Raw genomic sequence first — 14,977 nt, 5'->3', positions numbered from 1 at the left:
ACATCCCCTGCCCCCGCCTCTGACCCTGGCCTGTCTGGCAGCCCAGACAACCTCCCCCCCCCCTCCGCCCCCACCTCTCACGGCTCACCCTTGACCCCTCAAAGCCCCGCAGCCCCTTCCCTGCCCCTCCCCCTCCCCTCCAGCCAGACGTTAACCCTTCCGCTGCCGGAGGCACCTCCAAAGCCAACCTCTCTCCCTCCACCTCCCCAGAGGGCTCGGGCGGGCATCTTGCCCCAGTGTCCTCCAGCCTCCGCATCGAGCTTTCCCGGCCCCATCTCTCTCCTCCTCTGGACCCCCGGAATCCAGGCCCCCAAGCCCCCAGCCCCCTCCCCGGAGGATTCGGGAGTATGGGTCCCCAGCCCCCTCCTCCTCCAAGAACCCAGAAACCCAGGCCGCCGCGGCCTCCTGCTTCTGGGACCCTGGGTCCGGGCCCCAGCCGCCCCCCGCCCCCACCAAGCCCGCTTTCCGCAGACTCACGGCTCCGGGGCTCCCGCGTCGGAGGGCAGGGGCTCCCCGGCCAGCCCCCAGGCCGCGCCGAGCCCGGCCCGCTGCCGCCCGCTCTCCATCCTCTCCCCGCCTCCGCCGCCCGACGGCCTCTCCCCTTCCTCTCGGCGGCCCCGCCATCCTCCTTCCCTCCTCCCGACTCTCTACGGCCCGCGTCTCCGCCCGGGACCCCGCGGGCCGGCCCCCTCCCCGGGCGCCCCCGCCCCGGCCCCTCCCCGCCGCCGGCCCGGCCCGGCCTGCCTCCCCCGGCCCCGGAGCTGGCCCCGGTCCAGGGGAAAAAATTCCATCCAGCCCCGGGGAGGAGGCGCGGGCGGGGGAGGGAGCGCGCGGGGAGGCCGGCCGGGAGCGTGACGCAGGGCGGAGGGAAGGGACAAAAGGGGCCGGGGCGGCGGGGCGCCGCGCTCCACTTCTCCCTCCCTCCGCCTCCCGCGGCCGGCCCGGCTCTCCCCTCTCTGCTTTCTCCCGCGCCCTCCACCTCTGCTCCCTCGCCTTCTCGCCGCAGCCGCCGCCTCCTGCGCGGTGCATTCTCCTCCTGGTCTCTCGGTCTCTGTGTCTCTCCTCTTCCTCCTCCCGCTGCACCCCCACCCCCCCGCCGCAGCAGGGTCTGCTCCCCTCCTCGCTCTCCCCCTTCCTGCCCTCCCAGCCTCCTCCTCCTCCCTCCGCTTCGGTCCCCCCGCCCGCTCCCCGCACTGGGGCCCCAAAGGTGAATCAGACCCATATCTGCCCTTGCAGTCGGAGCTCACAGTCTGATGGAGGAGACAGCCCCAGACGCAGACAGTTCCCATCCAGGGCGATCGCGGTATGACGGAGCCAGAGGCCAGCGACCGTGGGAGCCCAGGGGCGGCAGGAATCCTTTCAGCTGGAGACAGCCGAAGGGACCTCTCAACCGGGAGAAGTTAGATCTGGCTGGCCGAGAAGGGGGCTGGCCGCAGCAAGGGCGTTCCAGGCAGAGGCTCGAAAGCAGGGAACCGGGGGCGATTCCGGGAGGACCGCAGAGCAGTCAAGTCTGCCTAGAGCCTTAGAGGACAGGAGCCGAGGAGCTCCGAAGATGCGGCTGAGGTGGTGGGCGGGGCCAGGCTCACGAGCGTTTTGAAGGCCAGGCTGGGAACTTTCTCCTGGGGGTGACCGGGAGCCATGGAGGGTTGTGGTCAGATCTGGGCGTCAGAGAGTCCCCTCTGGGGCCCTGTGGGGGATGGTTGCAGGGGGAGGATGCCCGAGCTGGGGCTGGGACCCTGCGGACAAAAAGGAGGGGGTGGGGCAGAGAATGCGAGGAGACAGGAGGGACTGGGCACTGACAGACTGGGGGGGGGGGTGACGAGGAGGGAAGGGGTGAAGAAGATACACCAACCAGGAATCTGGCCCAGGAACTGAGGGGACAGAAGTTGTTCCTAACTAGGAAGGAGTAGGAAGAGGGGACAGGAGAGGATAGGTGCTATGCGCAACTCGGAACTTTATGGACCTTTGGGCCAGGGGACATTTAGGGAAGACAGACAGTGGTGGGTATACGGTGCTGGGGCTCCAACAGTGAAAAATGCATTTCCCTTGCGCCCTGTCCCCCAGCCACCCAGTACTCGCTGGAGACAGCTTATGCTTACCAATTTCCTATGTATCTCTCCAGATGAGTTCTATACAGCTATGCACATATATCATGCCACCCCCTTCTTTTTTTGTCCCCAGCTGGGATCACGTTATCCCACACTTTGCTTTTTTAACACTCTATCTGGAAAATTCTCCTATACCCACGCTTATAGAGATAACTCTTTCGTTTTAGGGGCTGTGTAGTATTCCAGTGCATAAATTTATTCATACTTATCCAATCAGTCAATCGGGTGATTTTTTTCCTTGCATACAAAAACTAATGCCGATGCATATGTAAATTACTTTTCTTTTTACTGATTTCTTCCAATGCTCTTAAGCCTCTGAACTCAGATATTTGATAAATACTCACTTCAAGGTCTTCTAAATGTTGTTATTAATTATTAATGATAGGAGCAATAATGATGACAACACATACCCTTTATTGAATGTCTAGTTTGGGACCAGCCGTGGACTGGGTATTTGTTATACATTCGATCATTCGATCATTGCAGCTGTCTTACTATTGGAATTGTTTTATCTCCGTGTAAGGAGAAGGTCCTGCAGAGTGAGTTAGCCAAACTCACAAAGTGAAGGATAAAGGCAGGATTTGAACCCAGGCTTCTCTGACTCCAAGTTCCAAGCCTTTTCTTTGGAGGTGAGCTGCCACAGTACAAGTATATACCTTATTTGAGATTAGTATTTGGTTCATGTTAGACTTGTCATGCACACAAACTCACATAGGATAAAGGACCTTTCGTCAGACCCTGCAGCTTGATTTGGTAGCCAGAATCACTCTCACTCCACATTTACCCCAGATGCCCTGTAGTCAGGACGGGACGCTAACTGCACCACCCTGCTGTCTCCTTGTCCCGGCTCTGCTCCTGTCCTGTTGTGATTTTCGGTGTCTGGGTCTGGCTCTGAGAATTCAGTGAGGGCGCGATCTGGGGCTGAGTCATCTCTGTGTCCTCACGAGCACCCAGCATAGGGCGTGGCTCAGAGCAGGGGCCTAGGAAAACGTTAGCTAATGAATGGAGGGGTGGATGCATAACAAATGGCTTTATGGCTTAGGTTGGGTCTTGCTTAAGCCTCTGGGATAAAAGAACATAATTCCCATTAATTCCCGAACCATAAGGCCTCCATTCCCATTGGTTAGTGAGTTGCGGGAACCACTGTTTCCATCATTCTCTGATATACAGAGTTCGCAAATCCCTTGGCACCTAAGACTCAGCTGATGTAATTCCCACCAATCGCTGGGACTCAGGACCCACCGTACCCATCAGCAACCCCCCCCCCACGACCCATCAACCCTGGAGGCAAAAGGGCCCCATGCTCATCAGACATCAGCACACAAGTACCATCATTCTTGTTAATCCCCCATACCCAACACCCATAATTCCTATACCCCTAAAATACAGGGACCGCCATTCCCATCAACTCCTGAGATACAAGTTCTGCCGTTCTTATTATCTCTTGGAACGTTGTGCCAGTGGAATATAGAAACATCCCACCCATCATCACAGGTGCATCCCCAGGTTCCCAGGACAGGCACTGCTAGCCAGGAAGGCACCTGCCTTGAAGTAGGTCTGAGTCAAGGACTCACCGATTATTACTATAGAAAAGAAGGCCTCGGGTCCTGAAGAACGTCAAAGTAGCCGAGAATCCTTCCACATGAAGGATCAACTCCAAACCCGCGATAATCCTACAGTACCACCAGCAAATCCTTCCACATGGGGCTTAAACTCCAAACTCAAGATAATCCTACAGCGCCACTTAATCCGCACAGGTGCAGTAATCCAGGGACTGGCAGAGCATCCAAAATACCAGGTGATCGCAGTGTAGCACCTGCTTCCATTGCACCGTTAAATAATGCGAGATGGGGGGCGCCTGGGCGGCACAGCGGTTAAGCGTCTGCCTTCGGCTCAGGGCGTGATCCCGGCGTTGTGGGATCGAGCCCCACATCAGGCTCCTCCGCTATGAGCCTGCTTCTCCCTCTCCCACTCCCCCTGCTTGTGTTCCCTCTCTCGCTGGCTGTCTCTATCTCTGTTGAATAAATAAATAAAATCTTTAAAAATAATAATAATAATCCGAGATGGGCCCTTGTCCCTCGCAGGAACCGCAGAAATGGGGACAGGGGACATTTTCTCTATGGGTGTGGTGGGTATGGAGAAGACAAAGCTCAGTCCCTTTATTAACCCTTTCCCAGATGGGGTGGGGGGGGTGTAGGAAAATTGGGTGTGAATTTTGGGGAGAGTTTCTTCCCCTTAGGGCCATTCCTTCTATTCTTCTGAACAGTGAAGGGCCTTCAGCTGCTCCGCTCTTTGAATCTCTGTAAAAGGCAGGGAAGGTGGTTCTGAGGTTCAAGGAGACAAGCGATGGGTAGTTTTCCAGCCCCTCAGCTGCCCTCCACTTCCTCTTCCTTGGCTAATAGAGCCCCTTTCCTGTGAGAAGTCCACGCTACATGACTCTAGTAAGAATGTTCTAGCACTAATGCTTCCTCCCTCAAAACCTGTGGTCTGGGCATGTGACCCAACACAGGCCAATCATAATATTCATTCATTTGTGACCTCCCACCCCCCCGCAACAGAACGGATGAAAAGCCAAGATTTTACCTTTGTATCCTTTTTAAGATTTTTATTTTATTTTTAAAGATTTTATTTATCTGACAGAGAGAGAGAGCACAAGCAGGCAGAGCGGCAGGCAGAGGGAGAGGGAGAGGCAGGCTCTCCGCAGAGCAGGGAGCCTGATGCGTGTGGGGCTCAATCCCAGGACCCCCGACTGAGCCACCCAGGCGCCCCTAAGATTTTATTTTTAGGTAAGCTCTACACCCAGCGTGGGGTCCAAACTCAAAACCCTGAGATCAAGGGTCTCACACCACTGACTGAGCCAGCTAGGTGCTCCTTTTCTTTTTTATCTTATTTTATGTCTTCTAAAATATACAAGCATTTGTACACACATATAGTGTTTTTGTTTTCCAAGAAGAGAATTATGCTGTATACAGCAAGGTGTTTAAGAGCAAATTCTGAAGCCAGGCTGCCTGGGCTTGGATCCCGGCTCAGCCATTTTCCTAGCTGTGTCTCTTTATGCCTCAATTTTGTCATCAGTGAAATGGGTATGATAATTAATAGTACTTACGTCCCCAGGTTGAGATATGAAGATTAAAGGAGTTAATACATACGCAAAGTGCTTAAAATAGTGTCTGGCACATAGTGAGCCCTATAGAAGAATTATCTGTTGTTATTAGTCCTACAAAAAAAAATAGCTAGCTCTGGAATTTCTACACACACTGCACAGCATTTTATAGAAACAGAACAATTTAAACTTATGGAAATATTTTTACTACATTCTTCCTCTCCCTCCCCTTTCTTTTTTTCTTTGCTTGCCTTTTCTTGACTTTTCCCTTCCTGTCCACTCCCCAGGGGCCTCTCCACCCGGAATCGCGTATGGTATGGTATCTGTCATAGGTTGAATTATGCCCCTGCCCACATAGGTTGAAGACCTAATCCCCAGAACCTGTGAATGTGACCTTTTTGGGGGTCTTTATAGATGCAATCAAATTAAGATGTGGTCATATTGGAATAGGGTGGGCCTTAAATCCAATGGCTGGTATCTTTATAATGAGAGAAAGATTTGAAGATACAAAGGAGACACAGGGAAGAAGGCCATGTGAAGGGGAGGCAGAGATCAGGGTGATTCATCGGCAAGCCGAGGATTGCTGGCAACCACCGGAAGCTGGAAGAGGTCAGGAAGGAGCCTTCGGGGCGCCTGGGTGGCTCAGTCAGCTAGGCGTCTGCCTTTGGCTCAGGTCATGATCTCAGGGTCCTGGGATCGAGCCCCACGTCGGGAATCCCCGCTCAGCGGGGTGTCTGCTTCTCCCTCTCCCTCTAACCCCCGCTTGTGCTCTGTCTCTCTCTCAAATAAATAAATAAAATCTTTAATATAGGGGTGCCTGGGTGGCTCAGTCATTAAGCATCTGCCTTCGGCTCGGGTCATGATCCCAGGCTCCTAGGATGGAGCCCTGCATCGGAGCCTGCTTCTCCCTCTCCCACTCCCCCTGCTTGTGTTCTCTCTCTCTCTCTGTCAAATAAATAAATAAAATCTTAAAAGAAATCTTTAGAATAAGTAAAATAAAATTCTACCTCATTTATTTAAAAAAAAGGACAGAGCCTTCAGAGGGAGCTGACACCTGATACCCAACTTCTCACCTCCACAACCATGAGACAATTATTTCTGTTGTTTTAAGCCACCCAGTTTGTGGTTAATTTGTTAGGGAAATTCTAGGAAAGCAAATCATACCCATGTTAATCTGTCTTCCCATACTAGGTGCTTAAGTAAACACACGCGCATGCCCACGCATGTGCGTACACACATATGTATATATTTGGTTTGCGTTAAAATTCCGCTTGGGCCTCTGCATTTGTTCAAGTTTTCCTATTTGACTTCAGCCTTCCTTCAGTCTTTTGAAGGTGGAAGCACTGAATGCCAGATTGAAGGTTATTCCTGGTGTCTCTGAACCCGTGTGGCTTCAATGGGTACGTGATCGGTTGGGTTACCATCGCATCTAAACAGCGTCGTAGCATGAGGGATATTGAACAAGCCAGGTGGCTCCTGTCTAATTTAAGATCATAATAGCCACTTTCAAATTTGAGCATCCTAGTGTAGCGTGGAGTGAAAATCTTGTGTGTGCATTCAAGGTTAAAATTTTATCAGTCAGCTCAAGTGTGTGCGTGTGTGTGTGTGTGTGTGTGTGTGTGTGTGTGTGTGTGTGAGTAATTACATAATTACAGGAGTAAGACGCTGAAATAATTAATGATGATGGTGAAAGCCTGTAGGCTGTAGGTTGGGTTTTCAGGAAAAGGACTCTGAAAAAGAAATTAGCATTTAGGATATTAACTGGGAGTGCTGTCGGGTTCACCAGCCTGAAGGGGGCAGAGGGAGGGAGAAGCTGAACTATGATACCTTAGCGGGTCCCGCAGGCAGCGCTAGAGCTGAATGTCCCCAGGGGTGTGTCTCAAATTTGGGGCAAGGGGACCAGGTCTTTATATTACACGTTGACCAGGGGGTAGTTGTGGGCTGCCCCAGGAAGGGGCTGTGATTGTGGGTGGAGCAGGTCCTTTCCCCTGAGGGCAATCTCTGGGGGGGGGGGCAGGGGGACACGTTCAGCTTCAAGACCTCAACACCCCCAGCAGCACCCTGAGAGGGGAAATCTGTCCATTACACCGTGCCTTTTACATGCCCAAAACAAATCCTGAGAACTTCCAGAACAAATCAGGAAATAGAGTGAGTGTGTTGGCGTGAATATTAAAGGTGTTTTATTTAGATACCATTAGGAAGACAATTTTCTCCTCTTGGGATTGACAAATGTAAAATGTAAATAACAATAGAGGCGAAACAGCAAAGATGAGATTGAATGGAAATTCAGAGATCTCTTCTTTAGGGCAGTCTTCTTTGTAAAATTGTTTTGGATTCTACCATTCATACTATTAAAAAAAACTTTAGTAACTATAGTTGATTTTTTAGTTATCTAATTGTATTTTGAAAAGTATCACTTCACATTTGTGAAGATGGAGTTTAAAGATTTTATTTATTTACGTATTTGACGGAGAGAGCGCGAGTGGAGGGAAGAGCAGAGGGAGAGGGAGACAGACAAGCAGACTCCATGCTGAGTCTGTCACAGGGGCTCCGTCTCAGGACCCTGAGATATTGACCCTGACATCTTGTCTTGAGCTGAAACCAAGAGTGGAGGCTTAACCAACTGAGCTACCCAGGCTCCCCATGAAGATGAATTGTAAAGTTTGACAACTTTGCTGAGTTAAATTTCTTGAAGTGGAAATAAAATTCCAAAATCATGAATAATAACTTTTATGATAAAACATCTTTGATCCAGTCATAATAATGAATGCAGAGCGCTAGAAAAATAGGAAAGTGTTAGAAATGAGATGCCCTAAATATATGTCGTTCTCACTAATCAAACTTCAAAACAGCATATTTTATAAGAATACTTTTGAAAGATTTTATGTGTGTGTGTGTGTGTGTGTGTGTGTGTGTGTATGCTTTGTGTCTACTGAAGCCCAAAAGCTTAAAACAAAACCGCCAAATTGACTGCAAAATACTGCTAACCATTTTCAGAAGTGGAAGATGAACGATTCTCAAAATTTGCCTAAGCTATTATTTCCACAAGTTCTTTCTAGAAAACATGTTTTGAAAAATTATTCTGGGAGCTCCTGGGTGGCGCAGTCAGTTAAGCATCTGAGTATTGATCTCAGCTCAGGTCTTGATCTCAGGGTCATGAGTTTGAGCCCCACATTAGGCTCCATGCTGGGCATGGAGTCTATTTAAAAAAGAAAAAAAAAAGAAAAATTATTCTGGATCTTATTAAACCATGCAGAGAATTACTGTATATACTACTTCTGGGTCTTGTACATGAAACATTTGGATATGAAGAAACAATCAGGTGCTTATTTACCTGATTTATAATGAATTTAACTATATTTCAACTAGGTTGCTGAGATATTTCTGGGTCTTATACATGTTAACAAGATAGTGAATATGGTTTATGAAATGTATGTAGAGTGGAAAATCAGTGTTGTCATTAATAATGGAACAAAAATGGCAAAAGCCATGAGGGAATTAGAAATTACAGGCTTATTATGATTTGTTCATACTCTTTAACTGTGTGTCTAAAAGTGACTGGAGCTCAGTACCAGGTAAAAGAAAGATGGCGGACTATACTGTCATCATCCTTCTTCAGGCAAAATCAAACTCATGACATACAAGAGGTTTTGGAACTGTATTCACACAGGGTATACTAACAAAATGGCAGAGAAGCTCTTCCATGTTCAAAGTCCTACTTGACCAAAAGAAGAGATTTTTTAAAAACTTTTTTTAGTAATCCCTATACCCAATGTGGGGCTTGAACTCATGATCCTGAGATTAAGGATCACATGCTCTTCTGATTGAGCCAGCCAGGTCCCCAAGAAGAGATTTGATAGTATCCTCTGCAGGGACAGTACTAACATAGCAAGACTTACTGACAACTGAGAGTTGCTTGCAGACCGGCTGGTTTATTTGATGAGCCTACTGACAAAGTAAGCAAATCAATGTGCTTTGAGAGTGGAGTGTTTTTTTTTTAAGATTTTACTTATTTATTTATTTGAGAGAGAGAGAGAGAATACAAGCAGGGGGATGGGCAGAAGGAGAGAGAGAGAATCGCAAGCAGACCCCACACTGAGCACAGAGCCCAACACAGGGTTCGATCCCACAATCCTGAGATCATGACCTGGGCTGAAACCAAGAGTCAGATACTTAACCAACTGAGTCACCCAGGTGCCCCGAGAGTGGAGGTATTTCATACAGATACATGTTATAAAAAGTTTGCCGTCATTCTGCTCCTTCCAAGATGCTGAAATTGGTGTGTAGCTGTTGAAAACCGAGCTACAGATGGAAATTCAAACACCATTTTTCTAGTGTAGGTGGCCTTCTAAAATGGCTCCCAAAGATGTTCACTTCCCGATATTCACACTCTTGCGTAATCTAACTCCCCTTGAGTGTGGGCTGCATCTAGTGACTTGCTTATAACTAACAGAATGTGGTAAAAGTGATGGGACGTCATTTCATTTCCAAGATCAGGTGACAAAGGCCTGGGACTTCTGTCTTGCTAGCAAATTCTCTCTATTGCCTTCTCTGCTTTCATGTGTTAATAAATTAAGTGGCTATATTGTGAGCTCCCATTTTGGAAAGGCCCTTGTGGCAAGAAACTGAGGGAATCCTTTGTCCAATAGCTAGCAAGGAACTGAGGCACCTAGTACAGCATCCTATGAGGAATGTTGCACAGAACCAATGAATGACCTTGGAAGTGAGTCAATCCAAGTCAGGCCTTTAGATGAGACTTGAAGCCTGGACTAACACCTTGGTGACAGCCTAGTGAGAAACTGTGAAACAGAAGACTGAGGTAAGCTATGCTTAGATCCTTGACTCATAGAAACTATGAGGTAATACATGTGGGGGGTTTTTTGCTTTTAGTTAAGTAGGCTCCATGCCCAACGTAGGGCTTGAACTCAAGACCCTCATATCAAGAGTCACATGCTCTACAACTGAGCCAGCCAGGTGCTCCAATAAATGTATTGTGTTAAGCTGCTTAGTTTTGGGATAATTTGTTACACAGCGATAGATAACTAATACATTTTTGATATCCTGGAAATCAATGGCCTTGTTCCATTGTCATATTTCTCATTCAAGACTTAAGAACAGATTATTCCTGCATAATTGTGTATAATAGCAAGAGCATGCAAAAACCTTAGGGGAAAAAACGTGACAGAGGGCAGGACTTTCTCATTTTTGGTAATGTCAGGCTGGGTTATTTAGATCGACCCTTCTGCTGAAAACAACTAAAAGCACCAGACAAAATACTAAAAAGTTCTTGCAAAATCATGAAAGATATGACAATCTAGTGAGGATTTCCCAGCTACGGTTTATTAAGTGAGAGCTCAGAGAAGTAAGAAAAACATTCCAAGCTGCTTTTGGCCCATGAGCATTTGCTCACTCTAATTATGAAAATGGGCTGTAGTCTTCAGCAGGCTCCCGGAACGAAGGGAACCTAAACAAAGTGGTACCATACTAGTACCAGGGCAATTGGAAAAGCAAACTTAGACCCCCTTTGGAGGAAGGTACTTAAATCGCAAAAGGAAAATGATTCCGGAGCAAGAACATGGGAAAGGTATAGATGCACTGGTCAGAATCTCAGTAGGAAACTGATGCTCTGTCAGGGGCTCAATTAAACATAAACTAATAGAGGTATAGTTACAGAGATGTGACAGGATTAGGAGGTCCAGCAAGGGATGGCGAGAGATCCAGAACAAGCAACAGTGGGGAGCTATTACCACCCCCTGACCTGATATCAGGGACAAGGAACGGAGGGCGGTACCTGAAGACAGTGAGACCTGTAGCCTTGGAGGATGGGTCTGTTGGTTAGTGGTGTCTGGAGAAACAGAGCCAATAGGGTATAGATACATAGGAAGAGATTTATTATAGGGAATTGGCTCATGCAATTAGGGAGGCTGGGAAGTTCCACAATCTATTCCGCAAAGCCAGACATTACAAATATTTGCAAAAATGTAAAACAATGCCACTCTTTTCATTGGTTTTTGTTTTAAAAGATATAGATGTTTTTCATTGAATATATTATTTGTGTTGACATGTACTTTCTTTTTTTTTTTAAGATTTTATTTATTTATTTGACAGAGAGAGAGACAGCCAGTGAGAGAGGGAACACAAGCAGGGGAATGAGAGAGGAAGAAGTGAGGAGCCTGATGTGGGGCTCGATCCCAGAACGCCGGGCTCACGCCCTGAGCCGAAGGCAGACGCTTAACGGCTGAGCCACCCAGGCGCCCCTGACGTGTACTTTTAAAATGTGATTTTAAATGAATTAACACATAAATATTTTTGAAATTTTCTCCATTCTAATTTTTATTTATGTATTTATGTATCTATTTATGTTTTATTTATTTATTATTTATTTACTTATTTTCTGAGAGAGAGAGAGAGAGAGAATGTGAGCGGGGATGGGAAGGGGCAGAGGGAGAGGGAGAGACAGAATACTAAGCAGCCTTCACACTCAGCCTGGAGCCAGCCACGGGGTTCTATCTCATACCTGAGATCATGACCTGAGCCAAAATCAAGAGTGGGACACTCAGCTGGCTGAGCCACCCGTGCACCCCCATTTTAATTTCTAATAAGGCAACTATTCCTAGATATAACCTGCATAAGCAGAAGCTCTTGGGGCTCTCAATACTTCTATTTTCATAGTGCAAAGGAGTCCTGAAACTAAAAATTCTGAGACCTGATTCCCTACAGGTACTCGTGCACGGTTACACCAGATGTGCATGTAAGAATGTTCACAGCAGGGGGCGCCTGGGTGGCTCAGTCGTTAAGCATCTACCTTCGGCTCAGGGCGTGATCCCCACGTTCTGGGATCGAGCCCCACGTCAGCCTCCTCCGCTATGAGCCTGCTTCTTCCTCTCCCACTCCCCCTGCTGGTGCTCTCTCTCACGAGCATGCTCTCTCTCAAATAGATAAAATCTTTTTAAAAATATTTTATTTTTTAAATAATCTCTACACCCATCATGGGGCTCAAACTTACAACCCCAAGATCAAGAATCCTACATTCCAGGGGCGTCTGGGTGGCACAGCGGTTGAGCGTCTGCCTTCAGCTCAGGGCGTGATCCTGGCGTTACAGGATCGAGCCCCACATCAGGCTCCTCCGCTATGAGCCTGCTTCTTCCTCTCCCACTCCCCCTGCTTGTGTTCCCTCTCTCACTGGCTGTCTCTCGCTCTGCTGAATAAATAAATAAAATCTTTAAAAAAAAAAAAAAAAGAATGTTCACAACAACTTCTTTTGTCATGGTACCAATCCGGAAGCAATCCAAATGTCCACTTAGAATCAGATGGATAAGCAAAGGGTGGTACGTCCACGCAATGGAATACTATGCAGCTAGGACAAGAAATGGACTAGAGCTACAAAACTACGTAGACAGCTCTCACACACAAAATGCTGGAGAAAAGAAGATATAGAAGAATATATAGTCTTGTTTCATATAGATAAATATCTAATCTCGAAAACGGGCAAAAGAAAACTACGTAAGGGATGCCATTAAAAAGAGGAGTGAGGTCAAGATTATCAAAAAGTTAGAATGTTGCCAGCTTCCGGAGGGACGAGGAGTTATTGAGAAAAACACATGGAGGAGATTCTGAAATATCGTGTATATTTCATTTCTTGACTTATGTGACAATTAGAGTGTTTACTTTAAAATTATTCATGGTATGTGTATGAGTACATTTGTTTCGTGCCTCTTGAAGTTATACGTCACCAAAACTATAGCTGAGAGCGGCAATCTTAAGTCTGCATCTGAAACTGTTGAGAAAGCAGCAAAGATTCAGTTTGTGGTTCATCTTTAAAGAAATTACATCATCGCTTTTGACCAAATTTTCCCGAAGAAGAAGTAATCCTTTCCTGTAATCACTTTCTCTTAGTGAAGAAGGAAAACTTAATAACCTGGTGGCGAGATCGCTATCTTGGGATCCTTTACGGGCAAAGTGAGCATTTATTTAGTATCAGAACTGTGCAGTATGCTGAACAGAGAGAAAAGAAATAACAGCTAAAAATGCCGAGAATCATTGTTCCCATGCTCTAATGTTAAAATGTTAAAGTTAGACCATCATGCAGTTTTAATTTTAACTCTTTATGTTGAACTAATTTTAGTGTTTTGAAAAGTTGCAAAAATAGTACCGAGAATTCCCACATACTCCTCTAACTTTCCCTAACGTTGACTTCTTATGTAACTGGTGCCAAGAATGCACGACAGGGAAAGAATAATCCCTTTAACAAATGGTGTCGGGGAAATTGAATATCCACATGCCAAATAATGAAATTGGGCCTTTATCTCATACCCTACGCAAAAATCAATTCAAAATGAGTGGAAGACTTAAGCATAAGACCTGAAACTATAAAGCTCCTAGAAGAAAACATAGTGAAAAGCTTCATGATATTGGTCTTGGCAATGATTTCATGGATATGACCCCAAAAGCACAGGCAACAGAAACAAAAACAAACAAGTGGGACTACATCAAACTCAAAACTTCTGCACAGCAAAGGAAATAATCAACGGGGTGAAAAGACAACTTATGGAATGGGGGAAAATATTTACAAACCATATATCTGATAAGGAGTTAATCTCCAGAAAATATGAGGAACTCCTACAATTCAAGAGTAAAAACAAAACAAAACAAAACACCCCAAACAAAGAAAACCCCAAAACCACCTTAATAACTCAAATTTATTTATTTATTAAGATTTTATTTATTTATCTGAGAGAGAGAACAAGCATTGAGAGGGGCAGAGGGAGAGGGGGAAGCAGACTCCCCACTGAGCAGGGAGCCCGATGTGGGGCTCGATCCCAGGACCTTGGGATCATGACCTGAGCCGAAGGCAGATGCTCAACTGACTGAGCCACCCAGGTGCCCCAATAACTCAATTTTAAAATAAGCTAAAGATTGAATAGACATTTCTCCAAAGAAGACATACCAATGGCCAATAGATGCATGAAAAAATGCTTACCATCACTAATCATCACAGAAATGCAAATCAAAACCACAGTGAGCTATTACTTCACACCTGTCGGGATGGCTATCATAAAAAAACAAAAAACCCAACAAGTGTTGACAAGGTTGTGGAGAAATTAGAACCTTTGCATACCATTGGTAGGAATGCAAAATGGCACAGGTGTTGTTAAACACAGTATGGAGGGACACCTGTGTGGCTCAGTCAGTTGAGCGTCTGACTCTTGATGTCAGCTCAGGTCATAATCTCAGGGTCCTGGGATCGAGCCCCACGTAGGGCTCTATGCTCAGTGGGGAGTCTGCTTGAGATTCTCTCTCTCCCTCCGCCTCTCCTCCTGCTTGGGCTCTCTCACTCTCTCTCAAATAAACAAATACATTTTTTATTTTTATTTTTATTTTTATTTTTTAAGATTTTATTTATTTATTTGACAGAAATAGAGACAGCCAGCGAGAGAGGGACACAGCAGGGGGAGTGGGAGAGGAAGAAGCAGGCTCATAGCAGAAGAGCCTGATGTGGGGCTCGATCCCATAACGCCGGGATCACGCCCTGAGCCGAAGGCAGACACTTAACCGCTGTGCCACCCAGGCGCCCCTTCAAATACATTTTTTAAAAAAGGAAAACAGTATGGAACTTTCTTGAAAAATTAAAAGTAGAATTATCATTATCCAGCAATCTCACTTCTAGATATTTATCCAAAAATATTGAAATCGGGATCTTAAAGAGTTATTTACTCTCATGTTCACTGCGGGGTTATTAACAGTAGCCAAAATGTGGAAACAACCT

The sequence above is a fragment of the Ursus americanus genome, chromosome 21, assembly GCF_024610735.1.
Source record: "Ursus americanus isolate L20-20 chromosome 21, mUrsAme1.1.p, whole genome shotgun sequence".
NCBI lineage: Eukaryota > Metazoa > Chordata > Mammalia > Carnivora > Ursidae > Ursus > Ursus americanus.
This window is presented reverse-complemented; position numbering follows the sequence as displayed.